Here is a 23,479-nt window from a genome sequence, read left to right as displayed (position 1 = left end):
GATTCTCCTGGACGTGTATTTGAGGTGCTTAACATTCTTGCGAGCAGCGATACAGAAACGCGGCTATAAATACTGCGGGAGGAATTTGACCTTGACTGTTGTTCCTTCGCACAATACCCTTTCGAAAGGGTGGCAGGGCATGCCGGAATCATGTGCTTGGAGCCCTGGACAGGCCACTGGTCACATGAATGACTGCCTACGTTGCTCTGAAATTGACGGGATAAATAAAGTATGAGCTTTTATCCCGTTTGTGTCGTATAAGTCTTGGGAGCCATCCATTCTCCCTGGCAAAGTGCCTAAGATGTGTATTTGCACTGTAAGAAAAGGGAAAAGTTATCCCTCATGCAAGCACTAGATCCGTGGTGGCGAACCTTTGGCACTCCAGATGTTATGGACTACAATTCCCATCAGCCCCTGCCACAGACTACAATTCCCATCAGCCCCTGCCAACTCCCATCAGCCCCTGCCATGTTATGGACTACAATTCCCATCAGCCCCTGCCAATTGGCCATGCTGACAGGGGCTGATGGGAGTTGTAGTCCATAACATCTGGAGTGCCAAAGGTTCGCCACCACTGCACTAGATCATTCCTGACCCGTGGGGCCGTAGCGTCACATCTTGACATTTACTAGGCAGACTATGTCTACAGGGTGGTTTGCCATGACCTTCTCTAGTTCCTGTACTGTAGGATATATAAATGTGGGGAACTGATTCTAGCAAGATACCCCAATCATATACTTAGCAATATACTTGGGAGAACTCTATAATTGGAATACACTTGGAAGAACTCTATAATTGGAATATACTTGGCATATACTTGGAAGAACTCTATAATTCCCGAAGCCTAAAGAAAGCCCAAAATATTCTGAGAGACCCGTCTCATCCAGCACACTCTCTTTTTGAACTGTTACCATCCGGCAGACGATACAGGTCTATCAAAACTAGGATAAAGAGGCTGAGAGACAGCTTCTGCTTTAGAGCTGGGGCTATGCCAAACTCCGCGGCTTCGTGTTGATGTGTTTGGGGCTGTGGAGGGATGGGTGGAGGAAGGGGAAAGTGAGGATGGGGTATGAGTCTGAAATTGTGTGCATCGAGGAATGCTGCTGTAAATTTCGTTGTGCGTGCACAATGACAATAAAATGCTGTGCTTTGCTTTAGCAAGCAGAGTAGAACAGAAGAGACAGAGTCTCAGTTTCTTTTTGTATATAAGTTTACTAACCATAAGGAAGGGTTACATGGAGATAAAATAAGAAATAAGAATTCCTTCCTAATCTGGTGAACCGGGTTTGATTCCCCCCTCCTCCACCTGAGTGGCAGAGGCTTATCTGGTGAACTAGATGTGTTTCTGCACTCCTACGTTCCTGCTGGGTGACCTAGGGCTAGTCACAGTTCTCTCAGAACTCTCTTCATAAGGTGTTTGTTGTGGGGAGAGGAAGGGAAAGGAGTTTGTAAGCCATCTTGAGTCTCTTTACAGGAGAGAAAGGTGGGATATAAATCCAAACTCCTCCTCCTCCTCTTCTTTTTTTCCTGTTACTTGTCTACATTACTATGCATTACTACATTACTCATGGCTGCGGAGCAGCAATGGCGTAGTGGTTAAGAGCAGGTGTATTCTAATCTGGAGGAACCGGGTTTGATTCCCCGCTCTGCCGCCTGAGCTGTGGAGGCTTATCCAGATTAGCCTGTGCACTCCCACACACGCCAGCTGGGTGACCTTGGGCTAGTCACAGCTTCTCAGAGCTCTCTCAGCCCCCCCTACCTCACAGGGTGTTTGTTGTGAGGGGGGAAGGGCAAGGAGATTGTAAGCTCCTTTGAGTCTCCTACAGGAGAGAAAGGGGGGATATAAATCCAAACTCTTCTTCTTCTTCGCTTCTCTCACGTCTTCACCCTCCTCAAACAAAGAAACAGAGTTAACTTTATAACGTCAGATGTACGGGCTCACTAACATGTAAGCAATGGCTACCTGACTGTCCAATAGCTAATCAACAGATCAGGTCATGAACAGTGACTTCAGCAACTTGTTCACATACAAACAGTTAACCCTTTTATGACTGAGTTGTGACGGACACTGGCAAAATCCCAACCTGTACACTTTGCCCCAAGCAAGCTGGGTTCTCATTTTATTGACCTCGGAAATATGGAAGTCAACCCTGAGTTGGCTACCTGAGATCCTTGTGTAGCAGTGGCAGCCTGCCAACCAAATCTCCAGTGGCCTATCAGCAGCCTTTCTAAAATTGCTTGTCAGCGCCAGGGAAGGTGTTGGTGGGGGTCATGGCACCCCCCTGAGGAACCAGCTTGAGGATCCCTGCTCTAAACAATAAGGGGAATCTGACCCGAATCCATTTTCCATACTATTCACAAATGACTGCCAAACTTCTTTCACTTGTATGCGTATCCAACACATATCCATACAACCGGCTTCTGGAAGTTTCCGGTGCCAACGCATAGCATTTAGATTCTTGAATATTTTTGTCTATTTATGAGGCATTAAAAGCAGTGGCGTAGGAGGTTAAGAGCTCGTGTCTCTAATCTGGAGGAACCGGGTTTGATTCCCAGCTCTGCCGCCTGAGCTGTGGAGGCTTATCTGGGGAATTCAGATTAGCCTGTGCACTCCCACACACGCCAGCTGGGTGACCTTGGGCTAGTCACAGCTTCTCGGAGCTCTCTCAGCCCCACCTCACAGGGTGTTTGTTGTGAGGGGGGAAGGGCAAGGAGATTGTCAGCCCCTTTGAGTCTCCTGCAGGAGAGAAAGGGGGGATATAAATCCAAACTCTTCTTCTTCTTCTTCTTTGGAGGGAGGAGTTTTTTAATAGGAATTTTCAATCATTAGACGCTTCTGTGGCGGTATAATCTATCCCACTGTTTATTCACGGAGCTCAGGGTAGTCCCTTACAACAACCCTGTGAAGTGCATTGGGCTGAGAGAGAGTGATTTTCCCAAGTAGACTTAGTAGATATTTTAACCCCAGCATGAGACCCTAACCACTATACCACACTCTTCCTGGGATCACAGGTTGCACTCCCAGGGAGAGCCAGCTGTATATGTCGGCCTCTCTGCCTTGCCCACGCATCTCATTTCTTAAGCAGTGTGTCAAATCCCCTTGCCTGATAGAAAGGAAGGCTGTGATCTCTAAGCGGGTTTCTAAGACGGTATTATGTGACTCGGCCATGATGCAGACAAAGGTTGTCATGACGCTGACCCTTTGCCTAGTCTGCAAAGCCGAATTATACGGCTGCATGTCAGGCCCACGGGAATTGACTTATTAGGCTGCAAATTATAATTTGTGTGAAATGGACTTGTGTGATTAGGGGGAAACAATAGATCTGATGTATATGAAGGGCTGGTGTTTTTGTTTTTTTTAAAAGTTTTTAATACAGTCATTCCAACATTTCTTGTTCCAAACAGTTTGCACCTCACATGGGGAACGAAGATTCTACAGGCGTTTCCCCACTCTCCCCTATCCCCCCTATGCCGCGCGCCGGGGCATCCCCACGACCCTGCGCTCTGCTCTGCGCGGGGTCATCAGAAGGCGCCCTTTGCAAGAGCACCAGGGATGCCGCGCTCCGAGGGGGCGCAACAGCGTCGGGGCGGCTGCACTGTCGCTGCCCCTCTCGTGGGGAATGCCGGGGGACCCCGCGCTACTCTCCTCAAGTAGCGCGGGGCTTAAGGTAAGTGGGGAAAGGCCCTACAGTACGGTCGACAATCACAGGGTTTGCAGCCATTCAATGTGTGTTTGAGAACCTCCAAGTGGTTGATCAGTGGAAAAGACACTGTAGCAAGATCGATATAAATGTAAACGTGTATTAAATGTCCACCAGCAATCACCTAGGAGCAGCAGCTGTTGCCGGCACACCTCATTACCCCAAACACGCTTTCCATTGCTGCTTCAAACCGGTGTTGTTTGCAGAACTGCACACTCCAGAGAGGATGGATGAGTTTTCCTATTTCATTATCCAGCAATTACAGCTTCTGCTGCCAATCCACTCAGGTGGCTTTAACCTTGAGGGCACTCCTTCTCATTCTAGGGCTTCCCAAGTGCTCTGCAAACATCACATTATTTAGGCTATTCCAGTGGTGGGATCCAAAATTTTTAGTAACAGGTTCCCATGGTGGTGGGATTCAAACAGTGGCGTAGCGCCAACGGGGCTGGGCGGGGCACGATGGGGGCGTGGCCGGGCATTCCGGGGGCGGGGCATTAATAATTTCTCTGTTACTGTAAAAAACTCTTACTGTAAAAAAAAGTTCCTAATTTCCAGCTGGTATCTTTCTGTCCATAATTTAAACTCATTCTAGCAAGTCCTATCATCTACTGCCAACAGAAACAACTACTTCTCCTCTAATTGACTGCCTGTCAAATGCTTAATACTTTCAAATACTTAATTTTGTTTCTAGAAATCAAAAGAAGGATACTTTCCTTAAACAAGGAACTTTACCATATTTCTAAAACATGTTTTTGAAACAGCCCAACAGGGAGAATTATCCTGTTTTCTACCTTCACTAACCAGCCGCATAGGAAACAACAGGACTTTTGGACCTAATGGAATTTCTAACGGAAAAGCAGACCCAATTAGTCACCCCCCTACCGGCTGCGTAGTTAGGAGACTATAGAACTGGTGAGAACCTGCTGGATCCCACCTCTGGGCTATTCCAATTCACCTTTGGAGTTGAAGCTGTATTGTCATTAGAGTTGCCAGATCTCACCTGGTCACCCGTAGGGAGTGGGGAGGGGGGAATAGCCCTCTCCAGGTTGGGAAACTGCTGGAAACTGCATTCGCAATGGGGTCTCTGCGTGTTTCCTTGTTTACACACAAGGAGGTGCCCCACTGCCTGATGCATGGCTTGCACACCTTGCCTGTCCCCACGTCTGGGTCGCTCCCCCATCCAATACAAGATTGAAGATTGCTTGGGGGGAGGGGACACGCTTAAGCCCAGTGGTGGCATTCATTGAAAGTGCTGGGGGCATTCATTGGGGGCATTCATTGAAAATGCTGGGGGAAGAATTAGGACTAATAAAAGGAAACACTTCTTCACGCAGCGTGTGATTGGTGTTTGGAATATGCTGCCACAGGAGGTGGTGATGGCCACTAACCTGGATAGCTTTACAAGGGACTTGGACAGATTTATGGAGGAGAAGTCGATTTATGGCTACCAATCTTGATCCTAAGAACATAAGAACATAAGAACAAGCCAGCTGGATCAGACCAAAGTCCATCTAGTCCAGCTCTCTGCTACTCGCAGTGGCCCACCAGGTGCCTTTGGGAGCTCACATGTAGGATGTGAACGCAATGGCCTTCTGCGGCTGTTGCTCCCAATCACCTGGTCTGTTAAGGCATTTGCAATCTCAGATCAAAGAGGATCAAGTTTGGTAGCCATCCTCTTTGATCTGAGATTGCAAATGCCTTCACAGACCAGGTGATCGGGAGCAACAGCCGCAGAAGGCCATTGCTTTCACATCCTGCACGTGAGCTCCCAAAGGCACCTGTTGGGCCACTGCGAGTAGCAGAGTGCTGGACTAGATGGACTCTGGTCTGATCCAGCTGGCTTGTTCTTATGTTCTTATGTGGTGAAATTCAGCCTATTCGCACCAGTTCGGTAGAACCGGTAGCTAACGTTTTATTTAGTTCAGAGAACTGGTTGTAATCTCAACACTGAGTCCTTTTGGAACTGGTTGTTAAATTATTTGAAATCCCACCACTGCTTAAGCCTCTTAAATGTAATATAAATATTCCTTATATCGATATTGTGCAGGCTGCTATCGTTTTTTAAAGGGAAATGCCGGCCATTGATCCCTGCAAGGACGGGGGGGGGGGGGGCACTCCTTGTAGGGATCGACAGCTGACATTTCCCTAAAAAAATTAAGAACAATGATAACAGCCTGAACAATATTGATATAAGGAATATTGATATCATATTTAAAGGTCTCATTTTTTAAAAAAAAGCTGGCAATCTTCCATCTTGGCTCGGATGGGGGGAGAGACCCAGGAGGGGGAAATATCTGGGTTTCCCTGCTCTCATTAACCATGGGTCTTCGGGGATCTTTGGTGCCGCAGCTGGGATCACATCGGTACAGGAATCTCTGCCCCAGAGGAAACTTACCCTCACTGTGGGGTAGAGCTGAGCACCAGTGAATAATCACCCAGAGTGTCTTTCCTAAGGCACACGGACACAGAGAAAAGAGGTGAACCCCCCCCTTCATTTCATTTCTATGGGCAAAAACCATAGAGAAACTGGAACCTTCACTCCCATTGCAGTTCCAAACAAATGTGAGCTTTTTAAAGAGAGTTCACCCAGAGTATGCCTGACAGGGAGTCAGTCCCTGCAAGATTTCTTTGCAGAGATTTTTTTGGGGGGGAAAGCTGAAAATCCAAATTATGATCAAAAACCAACCCAGAGTACCAGACAGAGGTGGGATCCAGCAGGTTCTCATAGGTTCCTGAGAGTAGGTTACTAATGATTTGTGTGTGCCGAGCGGGGGTTACTAATTGGTGATTTTGCCATGTGATTTTTGCCTTAGTTATGCCCCTCCTCTCAGCAGTAGCATGCAAAACTTGAAGCAGTCTAGCAGGAGGTGCACCAGCATGCGTGGCAGCCTGCGCCTGCGTGCATTCGTTTCCCGCCCAAGGACAGGCGCAGCGGCTGCGTCCTTGCCCCAGCCACGCCCAGGAAAGCCCCGCCCCTGGAATGCCCGGCCCCACCCCTGTTGTGCCCCACCCCACCCCATTGGTGCTACGCCACAGTTTGAATCCCACCACCATGGGAACCTGTTACCAGAGTAGGTTTTTGTACTTTTCCCTCTGCATTTGACCACTGGTGATGTTAGACATGGGTAGAACAATTCACTGGAATGCCGGGATTTCTCAATTGGTTGCCAATACTGTGTTGGTAATTTCTGGAAATTTAAGGATAGCGCCTGGGAAAGGCCAGGTTTGAGGAGGGAAGGGCCAGCACGGTGTAGTGGTTAAGAGCAGGTGCACTCTAATCTGGAGAACCAGGTTTGATTCCCCGCTCTGCCGCTTGAGCTGTGGAGGCTTATCTGGTGAACCAGATTAGCTTGTGCACTCCAACACATGCCAGCTGGGTGACCTTGGGCTAGTCACAGTTCTTCGGAGCTCTCTCAGCCCCACCCACCTCACAGGATGTTTGTTGTGAGGGGAGAAGGGAAAGCAGTTTGTAAGCCCCTTTGAGTCTCCTTACAAGAGAGAAAGGGGGGATATAAATCCAACTCTTCTTCTTCCACGGAACCTCAGCAGGTTATAACACCAGAGTGTTATAGAATCATAGAATCGTAGAGTTGGAAGAGACCCCAAGGGCCATCAAGTCCAACCCCCTGCCATGCAGGAACACACAAACAAAGCACTCCAAAGCACAGATGGCCATCCAGCCTCTCTTTAAAAACCTCCAAAGAAGGAGACTCCATCACACTCGGAGGTAGTGCATTCCACTGTCGAACAGCCCTGACTGTCAGGACGTTTTTCCTGATGTTTGGGTGGAAACTCTTTTCCTTCACCTTGAACCCATCACTCCTGGTCCTAGTCTCTGGAGCAGCAGAAAACAAGCTTGCTCCCTCACCAACATGACATCCCTTCAAACATCTAAACATGGCTATCATGTCACCTCTTCACCTTTTCTTCACCAAACTAAAAATCCCCAGCTCCCTAAGGCTCATTCCGCACACGCAGAATAATGCACTTTCAAACTGCTTTCAGTGCTCTTTGAAGCTGTGCAGAATAGCAAAATCCACTTGCAAACAGTTGTGAAAGTGGTTTGAAAACGCATTATTTTGCATGTGCGGAAGGGGCCTAAGTCTCTCCTCATAAGGCATGGACTCCAGACCTTTTACCATTTTGGTTGCCCTCCCCTGGGCCCGTTCTATCTTGTCAATGTCCTTCTTGAAAGCAGCCGTTTTCTCCAAAGGGAAATGATCTCTGCAGTCTGGAGCTCGGTTGCAAATCGTGGGAGATCTCCTGGTCCTGGCTGGAAGTTGGTAAGAACATAAGAACATAAGAACAAGCCAGCTGGATCAGACCAGAGTCCATCTAGTCCAGCTCTCTGCTACTCGCAGTGGCCCACCAGGTGCCTTTGGGAGCTCACATGCAGGAGGTGAGAGCAATGGCCTTCTGCTGCTGCTGCTGCTGCTCCTGAGCACCTGGTCTGCTAAGGCATTTGCAATCTCAGATCAGAGAGGATCAAGATTGGTAGCCATAAATCGACTTCTCCTCCATCAATCTGTCCAAGCCCCTTTTAAAGCTATCCAGGTGAGTGGCCATCACCACCTCCCGTGGCAGCATATTCCAAACACCAATCACACGTTGCGTGAAGAAGTGTTTCCTTTTATTAGTCCTAATTCTTCCCCCCAGCATTTTCAATGTATGCCCCCTGGTTCTAGTATTGTGAGAAAGAGAGAAAAATTAACCCAAATGCCTCATCATGCCCGCTCTGTTTACATAGCTGCCAAGCAAGGAAAGAGGGGTCAAAGAGATAGGCAGTCCTTCTATCATCTAGCGCAGCCCTCCGATAAACCATTCCACCTTCCCACTCCCAATCAGAGAAGGGATCTTTGTTTTTCACTGGTGTTGCTAACGTCCCTTCTCATTGTTCCACAAACCCACAGAATGTCAACATAATGCAAACCCCCTTGTGTCCCCGTGCAATACATCCCTAATCAAGCGGCTGCAGTGAAGCAAGTTTTAAAGGCAGGGCAAAGGCTTCCGAACAATTCTAGGTGAATCATCTCGAGGCCGTCTTTTGTGCCGGAGAAAATGGGACACAACAACAAATGCGTGTGAGATTCTGAAAGGGCACAATCTAGACAAACCACGGGCATTCTTGAAGTATGGTCTGCGCGGGTTCTGGGACCTTTCAAGGTCTTTGTTTCTGTGTTCCCCCTCCCCCCGCCCCGAATATTTATCTGTCTGTGCTTTTGAGTTCCACGGTATCAGAATGGAGTGCTGATTGCCACTGGCACAGTTCTAATCATTGGCTCAAACTTAATGCAGCTCATATAACCCCCGGATGCTGGGTTCCTCCCAATGGAGACCTGGAGCATCCAGGGGGGATCTGGAGATCCTCCAGGGGGGATCTGGAGATCACTCGGAATTACAGCTCCTCTTCAGACTGCAGAGGTCAGTTTGCCTGGAGAAAATGGAGGTTTTGGAGGTTTAAACTCTATGGTATTGTGCCCCACTGAAGTTCTCCCATGCTCCATTCCCAAATCTCCAGGAGTTTTCCAACCTGGATCTGGCCAGTCGGACTCATCCTGCCCCCCAAACTCCATGAAGAACTCAGGAACAGGCCAGCTGGGCCCATTTGGTTCTGGCCTCAGATCACCCGGGTCCAGCTTTAGACTGCAGGCCAGGATCAAACTGAGCCGGTCTGATCGGCTCCAACTGTTGGCTCCGCCCCTAAACTCCCCCTGTAATCGCAGAAGATCTTCAGGCCTTGCCTGGAAGTTGGCTACTCCTATTTCTGGACCATCTTCAGCCTGTAAAACATGGGCTCATTCCGCACATGCAGAATAATGCACTTTCAAACTGCTTTCAGTGCTCTTTGAAGCTGTGCGGAATGGCAAAATCCCCTTGCAAACAGTTGTGAAAGTGGTTTGAAAACGCATTATTTTGTGTGTGCGGAAGGGGCCATGAACGGGTTCATGGCCAAACGCCAGATGTATTGGTTCTGAAAAGTTCTCCTCTGAAAGAAAGGTTCTGCTTCATAAATTTGACAATGTGTACACTAAGGACCCTTCCGCACACGCAGAATTATGCACTTTCAGTCCACTTTCACAATTGTTTGCAAGTGGATTTTTGCTATTCCGCACAGCTGCGAAGTGCATTGAAAGTGGATTGAAAGTGCATTATTCTGCATGTGCGGAAGGGGCCGAGGAGTGACCAACTTCTGGAGTCCCAGAATGTACTTTGCCATTCAAACCAGATGGCTAGACTCTATAAAAAGCCATGGAGAGTGTACCAGCTTCATGATTACGGAGCATGTACCCATGGGTATGGGAGAGCATGATTACCCCCTCCCCCTCCCTTTCCCTTGCATGGCACCCCTCCCCCTCCCTCCGCTAGGGTGGGCCATGTCCAGATGCTAGCCTTCTCCCCCTCCCTCCCTTGCATGCCACCCCTCACTACCTCCCCTCCCCCTCCCTCCGCTAGGGTGGGTGGGCCATGTCCAGACGCCGGCCTTCTCCCCCTCCCTCCCTCCCTCCCTCCCTCCCTCCCTCCCTCCCCTCCCTTGCATGCCACCCCTCACTACCTCCCCTCCCCTCCCTCCGCTAGGGTGGGTGGGCCATGTCCAGATGCCGGCCTTCTCCCCCTCCCTCCCTCCCTCCCTCCCTCCCTCCCTCCCTCCCCTCCCTTGCATACCACCCCTCACTACCTCCCCTCCCCCTTCCCCTCCCTCTGCTAGGGCGAGTGGGCCATGTCCAGACGCCGGGCCCCCTCCCTCCAGGAGGAAGAGATGACCCTCATTTTTAACTGACATCTCTGAAATATCCCCCCCCACCCCCCGGAGTGCGTCACAACCCGGTCTCTGATGCCAAAACTCTACGCATAATCTGTAGCCTAACCAATAAAGGGTATCGATTAGTTCTGTGAATGCTTTTACAAACATGTGTTGCAATAAACACCTCAGAGTTGTCTTTTCCCCGCTACTATGTATGGGTGTGGAAGCTGGATGTATGGGTGTGAAAGCTGACAGGAATAAAGCTGATTTATTCGAAATGTGATGTCGGAGGAGAGTTTTGCCAAAGCTGTGGACCACCACAGAGACATTTCGGCGAGCTCTAGAGGAAATCAAGCCTGCGCTCTCACTAGATTCAGCTTAAAATGACTAAACTGAGGCTAGTGTGTTTTGGTCACAATAAGAGAAGACAAGAGTCACTGGGAAAGACAGTAACACTAGGAAAAGTTGAAGGCAGAAGGAAAATAAGAGCCAGCAGGAGATGGATTGACGCCATCAAGGAAACCACGGCCCTCAGTCAGCAAGATCTGAGCGAGGATGTTGCTAACGCTAGAATATTTTGGAGGAAATGTACTCTTAGGGTTGTGAAAAGTCAGAAGTGACTGACAGCACTTCTCTCTCTCTCTCTCTCTCTCTCTCTCTCACACACACACACACACACACAGAGAGAGAGAGAGAGAGAGAGAGAGAGAATATTTTCTTGGGAGTCTTCTGACCTCTAGTGGTGAAAATGAGTAGTTTGTTTTGGAAACTCCTTTCAGGTTTTCTTTTTAACTTTTTAACTTTTTATTTTACATATTTAGTTCCCGGGGCTGCTTTATCATGGAGAAGACTGGAAGGGGGGTTGCTGTAACCTTTCCTTCCTCTGCCATTTTCTCGCTAGAAAAAGCAACCCCAAGATGTTTACTTTTTCTAGAGAAAACACACACACACTGATGGTAAAATCAGAAGAAAGGGTTGAACATTGGCTGTCTCCCCTCCTTGATAAAGCAATCTCAGAGGCTACATTTGCAAACTGAAAAATTCTGCTTGCATTTATTGATTGGAGTATAGTGGTTAGGAGCAGGTGGGTTCTGATCTGGAGAACCCGGTTTGATTCCACACTCTGGTGAATTGAATTTCTTTCCCTGTTCTTACACAGAAGCCTGCTGTGTGACCTTGGTTTAGTCACAGTTCTCTCAGAACTCTATCAGCCCCACCTACTTCACAAGGTTTCTGTTGGGGGGAAGAGGAAAGGAAAGGAGTTTGTTAGCCCCTTTGAGTCTTCTTGCAGGGGAGAAAGAGGGGTATAAATCCAAGCTCCTCCTCCTCTTCCTCCTCCTCCTCTTCCTCATGTCATTTATACCTCACATTTCTCCCCAGTGGGAACCCAAAGCAGCTTACATCATACTCTTCTTCTCTATTTTATTCTCACAACAACCCTGTGGGGTGGGCTAGGCTGAGAATGTGTGAATTGGCCCAAGATCATCCAGTAATCTTGCATTCAAACCCAGGCCCCAGATCCTAGTTTGATACCTTGACCACTACATCACACTAGGAAGGAATAATAATGGGTAGCTGAAGCTTTAACTCAGCTGTACTTCCTCATTCGCTCATTTCTGGGCCTGCCAAGTTTATAGAAATCGAAGCCTTCGTCCAATGCATGTGACCATTGCCTGGTTACCTCTTGCCAAAACAAACACGCCAAGTCTTGAAAGGTCTGCCTGTAGGCCTGCTTGCAAGCCACCTGCTCAACCTGTATACTGTCCCTGTTAAGTGCTACAGAACACCTTCAATCAGTGCTATTGTAACCCCCATGCTCAGAATGGGTTGACCCAGAAAGGGGTGGAGACTCAAAGCAGCAAGAGGCTGCAGAGCTCATGTAGTTTGGAGGAGACAAGGCTACCAGACTCAGACCTTGATTAGTATAAGCCCTTAACACCTTGTTAAGGTAACTGCAATGTTGTTGGGAACTACTGGGAAGGTAGTTGTTTATTTTTGCTATGTTGTAAATGTTGGAGTTTATTGTTTCAGGGTTTTTTTATGTTTGTAATGGGTGAGAGTTCTCCTGGAAACCTTCATCATGTTGAATCCTGTTCATCAAGCCCTTGGAGTCTTCAGGAGCCAACCCACTTGCAAAGAAGAATTGGACTTGGCAGTATCAGTAGACTGTAAATCTAAGGACTTGAAAATGCAACCTGAACAGGACCTTGAAGTGTGATGTTAAATGTTGATGTTAGATGTTATATGTTAAGAAAGTAAACCATTTTGTTTTTAAAATTTGTTGTTGCAAACTCATTCCAAGTTCTGCCCCACAGATCCCACAGATAGAGGTTACACTATCATGGGCACCAAGCAGGGAGTACAACTTCCCTGGAATTTCTGCCTTCTTAGAAAAGCACAACGCATGAATGAAAGCCGCAAGCCCTCAGATTGGAGTCTGCATAACTGATGGTGAAGACGGGGGAAATTATTGTGAATGCTTGAGCATACATGAAATATTAATTTGGTGGATGATTCATCGCATCAACCAAATTAAAATGTACAGTTATCAATTTCTCAGCTGTGTCCTGCAGCTGTATGTTCCATCACAGTTAGATGTGTGTGCATTGGAAGTGGGGTAGAGGGTAGAGGTGACCCAGGTGAACTGGGCTCTGGAACACCTGGTTTCAAATCGCCGCTCACTGGGGAGGCTTTCTGGACGGCCCTGGGTCAGGCATCCATAATGCTTTACAGGGCTGTTGTGAGGACAGAGGGATTTTCCACACCGTTCATTTTAAACATTTAGAGGCAGGAAATAAAACATTTCCTCCGTGGAGTTCCACATGGCTTTTACCCCAGAACGTTTTATTTCCGACCACGGAACACTTTAAATTATTTTCCTTTTAAAATGATTCTGGAGGCTGAGACGTTTTTAAAATGTTTTCGCTTGTGTGGGTGCCTCTTTAAAATGTTTTACAAGCCTCTCTACGGTCCACGAACAGTCTCCTTGGTGCCATTTTGTGAGCTCACACGCCATTCCCCCTCACCTGTTTATTAGAACATGTATTGAATTTTTTTTATTGAGAGGGGGTAATCTTCAATGCACCAAGTATATGAAGCACAGAGAATCGTAGCCCAAGACTGTGATGCTATGAAGCATCAATTCATCAATGATTATTTTTTTAAAAAAGGGAAAAATCACATAATGGTGGCCATGAATCGTTCCCATGGGGTGAATGTGGACAAAATGGGGGGATTGAAAACATTTTACAAATGTTTTACAAATGTTGTAGGAGATTTGGGTTAAAAGGGCCAAGATGAGGATATGGGGAAAAGCTAAATACCGTGTTTCCTCCCAAAGAAGCTCTATGTCTTATTTTTAGGGGATGTCTTATTTTTCTGTGTTCGTTGGGCATGCTTCCAAACAAAAACTTTGCTATGTCTTACTTTCGGGGGATGCCTTATATTTCGCACTTCAGCAAAACCTCTACTATGTCTTATTTTCAGGGGATGTCTTATATTCGGGGAAACAGGGTACTTGTCAAGTTGCAAACTGGTTGGTGAAAATCATGATGGAGTGATCAGAAGGGTGACCACTAGATGGCAGTACCTGAATATGTATATATTTTTTAAATCACTGAGGAGAAACAAAGAAAAATACCCAACAGGATTTATACTGACAGCCACAGCTCTGCAAACTTTCCCCAAAATTACGCAGTAATAATGCAACATTTTAATTTTCTGTTCTACATTAATGGATGTTTGGGGTTCTATCCATTTTTAATGATCCCAAATAATTTTAGTGGACTTTGACTGGACTCTTTCTTTCTTTCTTTCTTTCTTTCTTTCTTTCTTTCTTTCTTTCTTTCTTTCTTTCTTTCTTTCTTTCTTTCTTTCTTTCTTTCTTTCTTTCTTTCTTTCTTTCTTTCTTTCTTTGCGAGGAATCACAACAGGGTATAATGACTTCAGAATCTACACTCCAAAGCAGCCATTATCTCCACAGTAATTGATCTTGGTCGTCTGGAGATCAATTGTAATAGTAGATCTCAAGTTCCCACCTGGAGATTGGCAACCCCAGTTAAAAGAAAAAAGAATTCCAACCTCCAGGATTGGCGGCATCCCTAAGTATATATCTACCAGCTGCCTGATGTGCAGACATAATTTATTGCCGTGTTGTGAAATTAACTGTAAGATTAATCGATTGTTAAAGGCCTACTAGCAGAGCAGACCATCTCTTCCCTGATCAGCTGGAATCCTTATCTGAAGTGACAATATTCTGCCTGACTAGCTGCCCCTGCTAAACCTCTGGGCAAGATGCCTGAGTTCTCATCTGCCATTTTGCCAGCCCGGTCAGTTCCATAAAGAAAGCAATGGTGCATGCACATAAGGCACATGTTCCGGTAATATCTATTAGACTACTGCAATGCGTTCTGTGTTGGATCGCCCTTGAAGACTGACCAGAAGCCACAGTTGGTACAGAATACTGAGACCCGAGTGTTGACTCAAGCGCACTAGGGAGCATATCACTCCAGCTGTTTTTTTCCATATACACTGGTCCCCATTTAGTTCCAGGCCCAATTCAGGGTCTTGTATTGACTTCAAAATCCCCTATAGCTTGGCACCAGTATACCCAAATGGCTGCCTACCGCCATATGTACCTACCTGTCCACTCCGGTCAACTGCAGAGGTTCTGCTTCAAGTGCTTCTGCCATCTGAACTTGACAGTAACAAGCTTCCAGACCTGGGTGAGTAATTAAAGTTGCATAATATCAAGTTTCCTGATGGTTTTTGCCAGGCCTAGCCCTGAAGGGTTCTCCCTCAAAGCCCAAAATAGGCCTGAAAAGGGCCCTCACCCTTAGCCTTTTTAGTGGTAGAAGCCAAAGCTTGAAGGCTGACAATACCATTGTGGTTACCTAGGAGCCTCCACAATGGTCATTACAGAGGACATTCATTTCTTAAAGGGCTGCTTTTATTATTAGAGGGGTTAGGATTTTCTGTAAATCTGGTGCCTTTTTTCAAGTTTGTAGGAACAACTGTCTTGTCTGCTCATGGCTCCAGTTTCCTGATTTAAGTATTTGCACTTTTGGCCATGCTGAAAATTAGAAATATTGGTCTTTTAAAATAAACGAAACATCCATTGGAATTTCCAGCCTTGATTGCATGCAGCAGCAACAGAAGCAGCAGGGAATTCTGGGAAGCTGCACAAACATTCTAAAGGTGACAGTTAAAATCCGTTGGTAGTGTTCTGTTCCCTCACCACACACACTCTCTAGACTGCCTGACTGACTAAATAAGATGTTCTCTGAGCTCTGTATACTGCTTAAACCAAATGATATATAAAGGTGCTCTGACTAAAAGATATTGTAATGCAACCAAACTGAAACAGACTATGAGCTGTCCATGTAACTATTATATGTGATACTGTGTATGTAATGTATATGTTTTCTCTCTCAGTTTTAAGTAAAGTTCTGCTTATGTTTTTATGAACTTCTGAGGTAAAATGGCTGGTCTTTTGAGAGATAACTATTCTAATTTGACGTGCCGCACAATCCACATTTCAGCTCGTTACTTTGCGTGACTGGATTATATATACTAAATATACCTGTTGACCTTCAACATCTAGGCATGTAAACACATATCAACACACAAACAGAGATAAGGGCTGATAAGAGTTAGATGGAACTCCAAATAGTACTAAAAATCTTCAGCTGCTGTCAGAGGACAATGATAAAGAGAGACGGATGAATCTCCCTTGAGAGTGTGCTCCAAAGTTTTGGTGTCAACAGCCCATAAAATGTATTTTGGCCCTACTGATAACTCTGCCACATTTAATCAGCTCTCACATAAGTATAGTTATGAGGCATTCCCATATTCCCATTAGGTTAGTTATAATGGAGACATTGTGGCCCTTCTGACATCATTGCTTTTGGGAACACATCTATAAATGGTTGACTTGCTGCCTTAAGTTTAGCAGTTCAACTGTGGGTTCAATCTGATGGCCTCCAGAGATTCGTGGAAGGTTGAGACCGCTTTCCTGGTGCGCTTCTGTAGTGGTTGTGGCAGACAGTCCAAAGGTGGGATCCAGCAGGTTCTCACAGGTTCCCGAGAGTAGGTTACTAATTATTTGTGTGTGCTGAGAGGGGGTTACTAATTGGTGATTTTGCCACGTGATTTTTGCCTTAGTTACGCCCCTCCTCTCAGCAGTAGTGCGCAGAACTTGAAGCAGTCTAGCAGGAGGTGCACCAGCGTGCGTGGCAGCCTGCACCTGCATGCATTCGTTTCCCGCCCAAGGACCAGCGCAGCGGCTGCGTCCTTGCCACAGCCCCGCCCCTGGAATGCCCAGCCACGCCCCCGTCGTGCCCCACCCAGCCCCATTGGCACTACGCCACAGTTTGAATCCCACCACCATGGGAACCTGTTACTAAAATTGTTGGATCCCACCACTGAGACAGTCCTGTCAAGAGGTTGCTGACTTGTGGGGGTTCGAGGTGAGAGTCAAACAGAGGTGGTTTGCCATTGCCTGCCTCTGTATAACAGCCCTGGGCTTCCTTGTCTCCCATTCAAATATTACCCAAGGCTAATCCTACTTAGCTTCTAAGGTCTGATGAGGTTAGATCGGGTCAATCTGGGCCATCCAGGGCCTTCTTGGACCACTGTTTAAATTCATCAAGGTAGTAGCAATGAACAAAGAAACGAAGCCAGCAGGAAACAAATCCCAAGAAGACCACAGGAGAAGTTGCTACATCTCATTGTAGATGAGCACGGTGTAGTGATTAAGAGCAGGTGGACTCTAATCTGGAGAACCGGGTTTGATTCCCCACGCCTCCACATGAGTGGCAGACTCTCATCTGGCGAACTGGATTAGTTTCTCTGCTCTTACACATGAAGCCTACCGGGCGACCTTGGGCCAGTCACAGTCCTCTCAGAAATCTCTCAGTCCCATCTACTCCAGAACATGTCTGCTGTGGGGAGAGGAAGGGAAGGAGTTTGTAAGCTGCGTTGAGACTCCTTAACGGTTGAGAAAAGTGGTACAAATCCAAACTCTTCTTTTTCTTGATAGCACTTTCAATCTCCATTGGCTCCTTCACCTGCAAGACGAAGGTGTGACAAAGTGGTAGGGCATCTGTCAGGCAGGTAGAAGGTCCCATTTCCTGTAAAAGAACATCAGGTAATGCAAAAGGTCTCTCCATGAGAACCTGAAGAGGCACTGCCAATCAGAGTAGTCAGTGCTGAGCTTGACAGACTTGTGGTTTGAGTTGATATAAACCAAATATTTGTTTAAATCCTGCCAAGGAAGCAAGCAAGACTCATGTCAGGGAGATGAGGGATGGAGAAAAGGTACAAGAAGTTGTAGTTACATGTTTTTTTTCATCACTGCGCAGCTGTTAGAATTGATCTAACAGAATTGATCTATAAAGCAGTGGTGCGACCGCACTTGGAGTACTGTGTTCAGTTCTGGTCGCCACATCTCAAAAAGGATATTGAAGAGATAGAAAAAGTGTAGAGAAGGGCAGAGAGGATGATTGAGGGACTGGAGCACCTTCCTTATGAGGAGAGGCTGCAGCGTTTGGGACTCTTTAGTTTGGAGAGGAGACGTCTGAGAAGGGATATGATTGAAGTCTATAAAATTATGCATGGGGTAGAAAATGTTGACAGAGAGAATTTTTTCTCTCTTTCTCACAATACTAGAACCAGGGGGCATACATTGAAAATGCTGGGGGGAAGAATTAGGACAAATAAAAGGAAACACTTCTTCACGCAATGTGTGATTGGTGTTTGGAATATGCTGCCACAGGAGGTGGTGATGGCCACTAACCTGGATAGCTTTAAAAGGGGCTTGGACAGATTTATGGAGGAGAAGTCGATTTATGGCTACCAATCTTGATCCTCTTTGATCTGAGATTGCAAATGCCTTAACAGTCCAGGTGCTCGGGGGCAACAGCCACAGAAGGCCATTGCTTTCACATCCTGCATGGGAGCTCCCAAAGGCACCTGGTGGGCCACTGCGAGTAGCAGAGAGCTGGACTAGATGGACTCTGGTCTGATCCAGCTGGCTTGTTCTTATGTTCTTATGTTCTTATGATCTCAGCTGGTCACCCTTAACATTCAACTAATCATCTTCCTGTAACAAATTCCAATTTCGTTTTAGTGTCTGCAGCAACTCTAATCAGATTGGACCAATAAATCGACCTTCCATTATCCCTTTTCCCTTATAATTTTTCCCTTTAAAAAACCTACCTTTTCCCAGTAAAGGATCCCAACCCCTTTTACTTCACTCAAGACAAAATCCAATAATCTTTTTTTTAATTAAATAAAAACATTCCCCTGCGATCAGGCATTCTAACTTAATCAAGTTCTGACTTGTCTGGCGGGACCCAATAACACTAAACATCTTGACAGATTCACTTTTGAAATTCACATCCTGTAGCTCTCTAAGGCTTCAGGTGAAGATCTTTATCATTGTCTGCTACCTGATCCTTTTAACTGAAGATCCTTTTAACTCTCTCTCTCCCCACATGGGAATTACACCTAGGATGCTCTCTAATAATAGATTTATTACAGTCCAAGAACAGCATGTAAGTTATGTAAATACATTAAAACATAAACTATAATGTCATAGCATTAAAAGGGTTCAGTACAATGGTTTTAAAATACAATTTAAATATTAAATATAGCTATTAAGACACTGTCCTACAATTTCCTTATCTTAGAGGCCAACCAATCAGATTTTGCCATCTTAAGTTCACCTCCTGATTTTTATCTGATAATATTTTATATGATACAAGCCCCCTTTACAGAGCATCTATGATGCTTTACAGACCTGACATAGGGTTTTCTTGGTGGTGGCCTCGAGACTGCAGAATGATCTCCACTCCAAAGGTGCGTCAATCATTTTCTTTGCATTTAGGAAACTAGTATAGAAGCATCTGTTTTCCCTGGCCTTTGGCTGTTGAGATGGTTTCGCCCCTTCTGGTAATGTGCATGTTTAAATCAGTTTTCTGAATTTCAAATGGTTTTTTATTCATTTTAATCAGTTTTATGGATTTAAAATAAGTTTTTTATAAGTTTGTAATAAGTTATGAATTTTTGTAGGTTTTAATATGTTTTATAGATTTTAAATAAGTTCAATTGTTGTAGTGCGATATATTGTAATTGTTTTTTTAGGTATATCAATATTTATTATTTTTATCTTGTGCTGTAACCCGCCCTGAGACCTTTGGGTATATGGCGGGCTAAAAATACAATTAATTAACTAATTAAGCAGCTTGATAATTCCAAGTACAAGTGTGCCTTCACATTGGTAAGATGCAATGCATTTCCTTCTGCTATCCCAGAGGGCAGGGACAAGCAAAAGCCACTAAAAGAAAATGTCCACGTGGAGATGGGAATATGGAATCCCTTGAACATGTTGGTTTTCGATTGCAAAATTGGTCAATACCCTAGAAATTTGGTAAAATTCAGATTTGGATTTATTCAGGCATAAAATTATCTGTATGCCCGAATAAGACAAATAACATATTCGGATATACCCGAATATTCGGGTATGCCTGAAAAATTCGGGTTTGATTTTTTGGTGTTTTTTCGCATTTTGGCCTGCAGGGAGCGCATTTTTAAAGCTAGCAGCACCAAAGGTTCAGGGTATCATCCGGAGGCTGTCCTGACAATACCACCTGAGTTTGGTGAATTGTTATTCAGGGGAGCAAAAGTTATGGACCCCCAAAGGAAGTGTCCCATCCCCATTGTTTCCAATAGGAGCTAACAGGAAATAAGGGACCATAACTTTGGCCCCCCTGAACCAAACTTTACCAACCTCAAGTGGTATTATCAGGACAGTCTCTCTATGATACCCTGAAATTTGGGTGCCACTAGCTTTAAAAATGCAACCCTGACAGGCACCCCAAGAAATTTGCCCAGATTCTTTGCTTTGCAGTGCCTTGGCTCCATTGTAGCCAATGAGGAATTTCTGAGTGTGTAAGCAGGCCACACATTTTTGCAGATAGAGGCACCAGACTTTCAAGGTGGCTCCACGAGGCCCTCCTGGTAATAGCAGCCAGGCTTGGTGAACTTTGGTTCTGGGGGTTCAATTTTATGGGCCCTCAAAAGGCTTATATTGTTTCCCTGTTCCTGCACATGAAGCCTGTTGGTTGAGTTCTCTCAGAACTCTCTCAACCCACCCACCTGGAGTCTAACCACCTCTACCACAGAGCCTCTTCCTCCTCCTCCTCCTCCTCCTCCTCTCCTGAGTCATCCCAATAATGCTGGTGGAACTACTTCTGAATAGGTCTTCTTCACCAACCGTTCTTCTTCTTAAACTTCTTCTTCTTCTTCTTCTTCTTCTTCTTCTTCTTCTTCTTCTTCTTCTTCTTCTTCTTCTTCTTCTTCTTCTTCTTCTTCTTCTTCTTCTTCTTCTTCTTCTTCTTCTTCTTCTTCTTCTTCCAAAGCAGCCTTTCCCCCCCAAGGGAACAGATCTCTGTTGTCTGAAGCTCAGTTGTAATTCTGGGAGATCTCCAGGCCTCACCTGGAGTCTGACAACCAGAGGTGGGATCCCGCAGGTTCTGACAGGTTCCTGAGAGTAGGTTACTAATTATTTGTGTGTGCCGAGAGGGGGTTACTAATTGGTGATTTCCCCATGTGATTTTTGCCTTAGTTACGCCCCTCCTCTCAGCAGTAGCGCGCAGAACTTGAAGCAGTCTAGCAGGAGGTGCACCGGCGTGCGTGGCAACCTGCACCTGCGTGCATTCGTTTCCCACTCCAGGGACCGGCCTTGTGAAGGTTAAGGTCCCTTGCCACAGCCCTGCCCAGGAATGCCCAGCCCCCGGAATGCTCGCCCACGCCCCAGTCATGCCCCACCCAGCCCCATTGGCGCTACGCCACAGTTTGAATCCCACCACCATGGGAACCTGTTACTAAAATTTTTGGATCCCACCGCTGCTGACAGCCCTAGCTGTTAATGGATCTGTCCTCCATGAACATGTCTAATTCCATCTATGGTCATGTCCATCTTCATGTCTACTAGCAGTGAATCCCACAGTTTAATTACTTGCAGCCTTTTGTCTGTTCTGAATTCATTGCCCATCAACTTCATTAGGTGCCCTCTGTCCCCATGCATAATTTTCCAAAACTCTGTCCTATCTCTCTCTCTCTCCCCACATTTTTTTCTCAACCGAAAAGCCACTGTTTGCACGACTGCCCCCATTACGTGCCTACAAAGTCTTTTAATTGCATTATTGTGACGGATTTACTAGAAAACCTTGGCTGGGAAATTCAGTGCTTGAAGGATTCCCAGAGGTCCTTCAGACCACATGGAAGGATCTTCTTCATGATCATTTGTTTTCCAGTGTTTTCCTAGGAGATAATAGCCATGAGAAAACAGAGGCCCTGAGGTAAAACGGAAATGGGATTGGGTCCCAGGAGGAAGATAATTAAGACACAATTATTCTGGCTCTCTTCTGTGATAAGAGTGAGGTTGTAAGTCACAGAAGCGTCTCAGAGAGACTTAAAGGACATTTAGATTTGTGTTGTGGGTCTGATTGGATCCAAGTCCCACCAAAACTACCTCAGCTTTCTGATATTAAGCTCACACTTTCAAGACGAAACACCATGATTTACTTCGTAGTGGCCACAATTTTCATGGTTTCCCCCCACATTTTTCTGACAGGGCGGGGGAAGATATTTTGGCTGCCACCAAGAATCTCTGAATTAAAGATCCATTTGTAGACATCTTTGAATTACCTTGGGCTGATCTCTCTCTCTGTCTCTCCCTCTCCCTCTGTAGCCTGCATTCCAGGGCTGTTGTGAGAATAAATCGGAAGAGAGTATAGTACCAAGTCGCTGCCCTGAGTTCCGCAGACAAAGACTGGGGTAAAAATTGTGATGGTCAGATGTAAATAAAATGTGCTGCTTTTCGGCATTTAAAAAAAAACACTATTTGTGAAAGTTGTTTTTAATACTCTGTAATGGTCGAGGACTTTTGTATTTATTTGCTGTTATTGTGAACAGCCATATTGTGAGCCGCCTCAAGCCCTTCGGGGGTGAGACAGCATATAAATCGAACAAACAAACAAACAAATAAATGTCTTTAGCAATGTTTTATGGTCCCCAGCTCTGGGTTGGGCTATTCTTGGAGATTTGGGGGTGGAACAGAGTGAGGAGAAAAACACCAGCAGAGTCAGTGGTGGAATTCAAATAATTTTGAATTCAAATACTTTAGAGTTCCAACTGGAATTGTATTTTATACTATTGTGTTATATGCCAATAAAGGCTTATTGAAATTGGAAAAAAAATTGAATTTAGAGTTCTGGTGGTGGGATTCAAATAATTTAACAACTGGTTGTTTACAAGCACCATTTTAACAACCGGTTCTGCTGAAGTGGTGCGAACCTGCTGAATCTCACCATTGAGCAGAGTCAATGATATCTCACCAATAGAGTCAATGATATCTCACCAGAGTCAATGATATCTCACCAGAGTCAATGATATCTCACCAATATCATAGAATCCATCTTCAAAGCAGCTGTTTTCTCTGGAAGAACTGATCTCTGTGGACCAGGGGTTGGCAACCTTTAGCACCCAAAGAGCCATTTGGTCCCACCTCCCCAAGCCCCGCCCCTGGCCCCGGCCTCCCCAAGCTCTGCCTTCAGCCAAGCAGGCAGGATAGACAGTGGCGGCGACGCCAACACTTGATTTTAATTTTTATTGGAGATTTAAAAGGAGTGTTATACAGAGTTCTAGCAAACAACTTAGAATGCCATGCACACAATATTTTCTATATTGGTCCAAAGGTCTTAAGGCTCTGTTGTTTGGGAAAAGGAAGCTAAGGAAAGGGGAAGAAAGGGATAAGAGTGAGAGATTTACATAAAATCATAACATCTCACAAAAGGCTAAATAAAGAAGAGAGATAGGGAAGATAAGGAGGGAATAAGAGAAAGAAGAAAAAGAGAGTTTAATACAAATTAATATTAATAACTAAAATCCAAGAAAAATAAAAAAAAAAGCGTTTGCTTAACTGTTAAAACAGAAAATCTGCACGATTGGCGCTTTTAACCAGATAATTAAT

The sequence above is a fragment of the Sphaerodactylus townsendi genome, linkage group LG06 (assembly GCF_021028975.2).
Source record: "Sphaerodactylus townsendi isolate TG3544 linkage group LG06, MPM_Stown_v2.3, whole genome shotgun sequence".
Classification (NCBI taxonomy): domain Eukaryota; kingdom Metazoa; phylum Chordata; class Lepidosauria; order Squamata; family Sphaerodactylidae; genus Sphaerodactylus; species Sphaerodactylus townsendi.
The sequence above is the reverse complement of the archived record's forward strand: the minus strand, read 5'-3'. Positions refer to the sequence as shown.